General features: G+C 35.0%; 1 protein-coding gene across 1 annotated transcript in view; it reads left to right on the forward strand.

The window, feature by feature from the left end:
• The window catches only part of AKAP9 (A-kinase anchoring protein 9), a 171,481-nt gene that overhangs the window by 36,222 nt on the left and 127,304 nt on the right, over positions 1-7,955 (forward strand). The gene's annotated exons all lie outside the window — the stretch shown is intronic.

Below are 7,955 nucleotides of genomic sequence, written 5' to 3' on the forward strand. Positions count from 1 at the left end.
ACCCCTGGCTATTTTTCTGTTGCCATTGTCATTGTTGCTTAGCTGGCCTGGGCTGGGTTTGAACCCACCACCCTTGGTGTATGTGGCTGGCACTGTAACCAGTGCTATGGGCACTGCACCACATCTGTTTTCAGATTGTTAGCTACGGTCTTAAATCTAAACCCTGTTTTAATTTCTAGGATATGTGACTGTTACAAGATACCTATGTTTAACACAATGAAAATGTCATGGTATAGGATATTTCATTTAGTAATACTTAATGCTTGAATTCTAGTTAATTATATAATTGTGTTTATTGAAATTAATGTTGTAGTGGTTTTTATTTCAGGTGATAAAGGCTAATATAATCATTGGTCACTTTGAAAAATACTATAAAATTTACTCGTTATGCATTGGTAACAAGGATATGTCATTTTATTTTTTCTTATTCTTTTAGATGTGATTGTCATTTCTTTGGTCCAAATTAGAACATGGAAAAGTATTACTCTAAATCAGCAGTTCTCAAGCTGTGGGTGGCGAGCCACAGGAACTGTATTAAAGGGCCGCGGCATTAGAAAGGTTGAGAACCACTGCTCTAAATGATTCCGCAACTCAATGTTTTCAATACATCTCAATTTATTGTAGGTTTCTAATAAGAAAAAAATAGCTCCATGTTCTTAATGAACATTACTATTTTAGATTGCTTGATAGAAGCAAAAATACTGACACATCAGAAGTTTATGGAGTGGAATGAACTATACTTACTAATAATCTGGTCAGAAAATAAGTAATCAACATTAAATTACTAAATTGATGCCTGATTTAGGCTATGTAAAGTTGCCCCTATGGGAGAAATATCTTGATTTAAAATCACGGCTTCCAGTTCAGATTCTACTTTTGTGACTTTAGATGTGGGTCCATACAGCTGGCCCTCTGTGCACATGGGTTCTGGTTTCAAGGATTTGACCATCCATGGATCAAAAGTCTTTGGAAAAAAAATAAAAACAATAACACTATAGTGAGAAATAATGCAAATAAGAAAATACATTACATCAACTATTTCTATAGGAATTACATTGTATAAGGTATTACAAGTAATTTAGAGATGATTTAAATGGGAGGATGTGCATAGATCATTTGCAAATACTACCACATTTTATATAAGTAACTTAAGCATCATCACAATTGGTATTATTTTTCTGGAACCAATTCCCCTGCAAACACCAAGAGATGACTGTGAAAATACTTTTTCCTTTCTTTAATGACTTAATACTTATACCTGTCTTTCTTGGTGAAATTCTCAGATGCTTTGGTGATTGAACTACCTATATCTTTGACACCCCAGAAATTTGCAAAGTGCATTTTTTTCTTTACACTAAAGTGAAAAATTTTTATATGCCACTTGGCATATCTTTCAGACTATCCCATACACACCCGTGAAATTTGGTTAAAATTTATGTAGCCATTTTCTCATATTGGGATAATAGGACAAAATTTAATTTTATTCATACCCATTTGAAAAGCAAAAAAGATCATGATTTTCAGGTTTTCTTTATGAAAATGTAAATGAATATTATTGAAAGTTCTTACTACAGTGAATTTATTTATTTTTTATTTTTGAGAGACAAAGTTTCACTCTGTGCCCTGGTTAGAGTTCTGTGATGGCCTAACTCACAGCAACCTCAAACTTTTGGGCTCAAGTGATCTTCTTGCCTCAGCCTCCAGAGTAATGGGACTATAGGCGCCTGTTACCATGCTCAGCTTTTAGTTGAGATGAGATCTCTTTCTTGCTCAGGCTGTTCTTGAACTCCTGAGCTCAAGCAACCTACCCTGCCTTGCTCTGTTTCCCAGGGTGTTAAGATTACAGGCATGATCCAGTGCATCCAGCTACAGTGAGACTTTTTTTTTTTTACCTAAATGTTTTTATTTAAAAAACTGATGGAGTCCCGGCATGGTGGCTCCTGTAATCCTAGCACTCTGGGATTAAGTATTATTTGTACTCTACTTTTTTTTTTTTTTTTGAGACAGGGTCTCACTATGTTACCCCCAATAGAGTGCTGTGGCATCACAGCTGACAGCAACTTCCAATAATGTATATAGTTATGATTTAATAAAAAATTAAATTAAAAAAGAAAAGAAAACTATATTACAATTGTAATACTTAAGTTACAACCTCCAACTCCTGGGCTCAAGGGATTCTCCTGCCTCCGCCTCCCAGATAGCTGGGACTACAGGTGCCCACTGCAATGTGGCAGTTCCTCCAGTTGGAGGTTGTAACTGAAGTATTACAATGGAGTAATTGTACTCCATTACTGATGGAGTACAATGGACTCCATTACTGATGGAGTCCAGGCATGGCGGCGTCTGTAATCTTAGCACTCTTAGAGGCTCAGAGAGGCAGATGCATTTTTGAGCTCAAGAGTTTGAGACCAGCCTAAGCAAGAGCAAGACCTCGTCTCAACTAAGAGTAGAAAAACTAGCCAGGCGTTGTGATGGGCACCTGTAGTCCCAGCTGCTTGGGAGGCTTAAACAAGGGTATCACTTGAGCCCAAAAGTTTGAGGTTGCTGTGAGCTGTGAGGCTGCTACACTCTACCCAGGTCACAGAGTGAGACTGTCTGAAAAAGAAAACAAAGTAAACCACTGAGGGAGATTATGTGGTCCAGAAGGAAAAATATATATATATGTATATGTATGTATATATAAAAACTGGCTTGGCACCTGTGGCTCAAGTGGCTAATGTGCCAGCCACATACACAAGCTGGAGGATTTGAATCCAGCCTGGGCCCGCTGAACAACAATGATGGCTGCAACCAAAAAATAGCCGGACATTGCGGCGGGCACCTATAGTCCCAGCTACTTGGGAGGCGGAGGCAGGAGAATCCCTTGAACTGAGGAGTTGGAGGTTGCTGTGAGCTGTGATACCACAGCACTCTATCCAGGGTGATAGCTTGAGGCTCTATCTCAAAAACAAAACAAAACTATATATCTGTGGTACCTAGTAAATGTGATGTGTTTCAAAGTAGAGTACGAATTGGCTCAGCACCTGTAGCACAGTGGTTATGGTACCAGCCACATGCACCAAGGCTGGCAGGTTCGAACCTGGCCCGGGCCAGCTGAGGCAACAGTGACAACTGCAACAAAAAATACCTGGACGTTGTGGCATTCACCTGTAGTCCCAGCTACTTGGGAGGCTGAGGCAAGACAATTGCTTAAGCCCAAGAGTTTGAAGTTGCTGTGAGCTGTGATGTCACAGCACTCTATTGGGGGTAACATAGTGAGACCCTGTCTCAAAAGAAAAAAAGTAGAGTATAAATAGTACTTAAATATAAGCACTACAGATAAAATTTAGAATGGTATTTATCATAGTTGTTGACCATAGCTCACAGTAGTAAATATATTTTACATATATATGTGTAATTTCATATATACATTTATACAGAGGGTGCCAAAAATGTATACACATTTTAAGAAAGAAAAAAACTATATTAAAATTGTAACACTCAATATATACCAATAACATTTGTTATCTTGTTTATTGTATCTTGTATCTCTTATAATTAAAGAAGTCAAATATGACTTGAGTATTACAATTTTAATATAGTTTTGTTTTCTTTTTTAATTTAATTTTTTATTAAATCATAACTATATACATTATAGGTAGTTTTTTCTTTTCTTAAAATGGGTATACTTTTTTTTGGAGCCCTTTGTAGTTACATATATATCTATGGTTATATACATAATCAATTGTATATGAATATATACATATACACTTTTTTCAAACAAGTTTCAGGAAAGATACTCTTACAGTAGTCATACTTTATGGTTTTAACGCTGGTCAAAAAACCTAAACTGATTAACTGCCTTGTAATTTGAGAAAAACAGTGACTTAGATTACAATTTACATTGAAAAAGGTAATTATGAAATAATACTTGACAGATTTGACCTGATTTTAATTATAACCCTTGTAATACTATACACGTTACATCTGGATTCATGTGGATTATCTTTTGAAAAACTTACCTATTCTCTGTGTTTTAAAAAACAAAAGAAAAGTTGATAGTTTGTGAAAGGTTTGAGGTGTCTCGTCAAGGTTGCTGAAATGAATACTGGCTGGATCCATGATGCTCTCGGCTAGTTTTGAGGCTTTAGCTACTCCATTTAATGAGGTTTGACTGGCTTGAATGAACTAGAATTACAGGGGACTTCTAAGCCATACTCATCCATTTCAGAAAGCTGTAGAAGCATCATCAGACCGAATTTATAATCTGAGGAATAAATCTCACACTGTAATATTTTTTATATTGGAGTTCTTAAGGAATTATCTCTGAGTGACATCAGCAAAAAATGAGATTTCTTTCTGACAATACATAAGTTATAATTTCACTACAAACACCAGATTTGCAACATTTAATTATTTTGACAGCTGTGGTTTGAATTTGAGTATTCTAAATTTAGAATCATGTAGTTTTAATCATAGGTCACATAACCATCTTATATTTTGCCTAAATGTCACTGTCATTTTTCTGATAAGTAGAGCGATAAGATAAAGGAAGGAAGAGCTGGGGTACTTTGGAACCAGTAAGTTATATTTTGAACTTCTTCACCTTTAAGCTGTATGAACTTGGCACATCAATTAAACTCTGAAATACAGTTTCCTTACCTATAAAATGGGGTAGTGGTGGTTGTAATGATGTCTACCTCACAGGATAGTGGTATACCTCACAAAACAGTTGTCCAAATCTTGAGATATTTAGTATGTGTTTGTCATAGAATAGATATTCAGCAGTTAGATTGCTTTATTACTCTTCTCAAGAAATGTGCTTTTTTTCATTGTCTTTATAAGAAACAAATGAGTCATGAAGATCCCTTTAACAGATTATTCTGAGAAGGATTTCAGACTGTGGTAATATACAGGATGTCCATAAACTTCGTGTGCAGTTTGCACACAAACTTTATGGAAACCCTGTATTTCACAAGAACTTAGTTTGGAAATTGTAGGTAATAGGTAAGTATGGCATGTGTTTAATGTTTATGACTTCGGTGGCTAGTATATTCATTGGGTTAAAATTGGGTTCACTTCTAGAAAGAAGTAGTCAAATAATTTTATTCCCAGATTTCTTCTATATAAATATATATCCAAATATTGCTCTAGAGAAATAAGACTAAAAAAAAACTTCTTTTCTTATAAATTAAACTATATACAGTCATCTTCACTCCTCAGTGAAAGAACATGTCCAGAGCACCATATTTACACAAAGTATTTTTTATACCCTTTGAACAGGGTTATTTGGAAGAAATTGGGAATACTACAGGCAATATAGAGATAAGCAAATAAATATGCTTTGCTGAGTCTAGAAAGGTGAAATGATAGCAGAGTATGCACTCCATTATAGATTTCATCTGATTATTCAGTCTTTCTTAACCAAGTTGCTTGTATGATTTATGACATTTATGAAATGCCTGGAGTTGGAGACATGCCCATAGACTTCATATAGAAAGTAACAGGCTTAGCTTCTCAACTTTGACTTTAATGACTAATGATCTTAGTCATTAGTTACTTGACTCCACCTCCAGGTGTCAGGCACATTGAACTTTTCCAATTTTCATGATCTTTTGTGAGCCATCAGATTCTTATTTTTTATAACAACATCCACTATTAATGTTTGTTATTTTATGTATTCCCAAATTAAATATAAGTCTTAATCATAAATAAATTATGAAGAACTCTTTTATGTTTTAAACTTAATGTTCACTAAAAGGATGAATTGTTATTTGTTTGTTAGTTTGATTTCAGGTTAATGTGAGAGTACAAACGACCAATTCACAATATTTAAATTTGTTAGGTAGGGTGTCTCTGGTAGTTATGTTCTGCGCCCAGTTGTGCCATACACCCCTACTTTGTGCCATGCAGTGGGAGCACACCAGATGCTCCTCCCCTTTCTCCCTTTCCTCATTCCCCCTGCCTCCAACTTGAAATGAATTTTTCTCCTATGAGGATGTGAATTAGATTATCCACAAGCTTTATATTAGTATTGAATACTTTAGACATTTGCTTTTCCATTCTTGTAACACTTCACTGAGAAAATGTGTTTTAACTCCAAGGGCTGAGTTTGTGTAGTTATACAATGAAAATTACCTTTTTCCTGATTCTTCCCGAATAGCAATTTATTATCTGATACTTACTACAACAGAATATTTTAAATTTTAAAATATGCCTTGCTTGAACTCACCTAGATCTTTAAGTTATCAATACAGATTAAATCTGTGAATTCAAAAACAATTTATTAACGCAGTCTGAAGCTTAAATAACCATGAGAAATGCTGGAGTGAAAAAGGACATTAAAGGAAATTGAGATTTTTTTCAGTTGAAGGACTCTATTAATCTAATCTTCATGTTTTACATTATTGATTTACTTTCATATGAAGATTTACCAAGTACAATAAGAAAAGGCTAATGTTAAATAAATATTTTACCCTATCAGGTAAAATAATTGTCTTTATTGAAAATAGAATACTTTGGCTCCACACCCATAGCACAGTGGTTACAGTGCCAACCACATGCATTGAAGCTGGCAGGTTTGAACCCAGGTAAACAACAATGACAACTGCAACAAAAAAATAGCCGGGCGTTGTGGCAGGTGCCTGTAGTCCCAGCTACTTGGGAGGCTGAGGCAAGAGAATCGATTAAGCCCAAGAGTTTGAAGTTGCTGTGAGCTGAGATGCTATGGCACTCTACTGAGGGCTACATAGTGGGACTCTGTCTCCAAAAAAAAAAAAAAAAATAGAGTACTTTATTGCTAACTATTAATGATCCTGATAATTTGTTGAGTGTTCCTATTCTATCTTTGGAATATAATTTGGTTTTGTTTAGTTCTTGGTGATAATATTTTATTACCTATTTTGAAAAATGGTTATGTAGTATTTAATACAGATGAGTTGTTCAAGTATAAAATTTGCTATAACAGAATTAGAGAAAAATTACATTGAACATTGGCTATATGAGGTATTAAATACAATTATTATAAATAGATAATTATAAGTGGGCAACTCTGTTTATTATAAAAAGATAACTAATTTCTATAATACTGATCTCAGTGCCACTTAAAGGAATATGCATTGCTTTATATGATGATTTGAAGAGACAGTAGTATCCCCTTATCAGTGGTTCTACTTTCTGTAGTTCACTGTGGTCTGATAATATGAAGTAGATAGTTTCAGAATAAAGTTTTAAATTGTGCCCCATTCTGAGTAGAATGATGAAATCTGAGATGTCAGCTATGCCTTTGTACAGTGTATCCATGCTGGACATCCTGCCTTCCTGCCGCTAGTCAGCAGCCATTTTGGTTGTCAGATTGAAGAAACATAGTGTGTACAGGTTTGGGTACTATCTATGGTTTCACATATCCTCTGGGGGGCTTAGAACATACTTTCCATATTCCCCAGTGATAAAGGAAGAATATGGTGTTCATAAACATCCTTGTCATTACACTGTTAGTCTAAAGTAAAAGTTTTAGTAGACGTATCAAAATACATCATTTCAGGATCAAGAAAAGCTAATTGCAACTTAGAAGTACTGTATTTAATTCAAAAGTTATTGAAAATGATGATGTTAATATTTTTGTAATTAAAAAAAAATTTTTTAGAGACAGAATCTTGCTGTGTTGCCCAAGCTGTGGTACAGTGGCTATTCACAGGCACGATCATAGTTCATTTCTGCCTGGAACTCCTGGGCTCAAGGCATTCTCCCACCTCAGCCTCCCAGTAGCTGGGACCACATGTGCCACCATGCCCAGCTTATTGATATCAATAATCTTAAAGAGTCAGTATTCCTGCTTTCTGATAGTTTTCACCAGTTGCAAATTGTTCTTATCATAGATGTGATTTTTTTAAACTTTAGCTTTGATTTTTCAGAAATTATCCTTATGATAATAGCAAAGGAATCAAATTGATAAAGAACTCTTAATTAGGATTTCC

This window comes from Otolemur garnettii, unplaced genomic scaffold (genome assembly GCF_000181295.1).
Source record: "Otolemur garnettii isolate 467f Iridium unplaced genomic scaffold, OtoGar3 scaffold00005, whole genome shotgun sequence".
Lineage (NCBI taxonomy): Eukaryota > Metazoa > Chordata > Mammalia > Primates > Galagidae > Otolemur > Otolemur garnettii.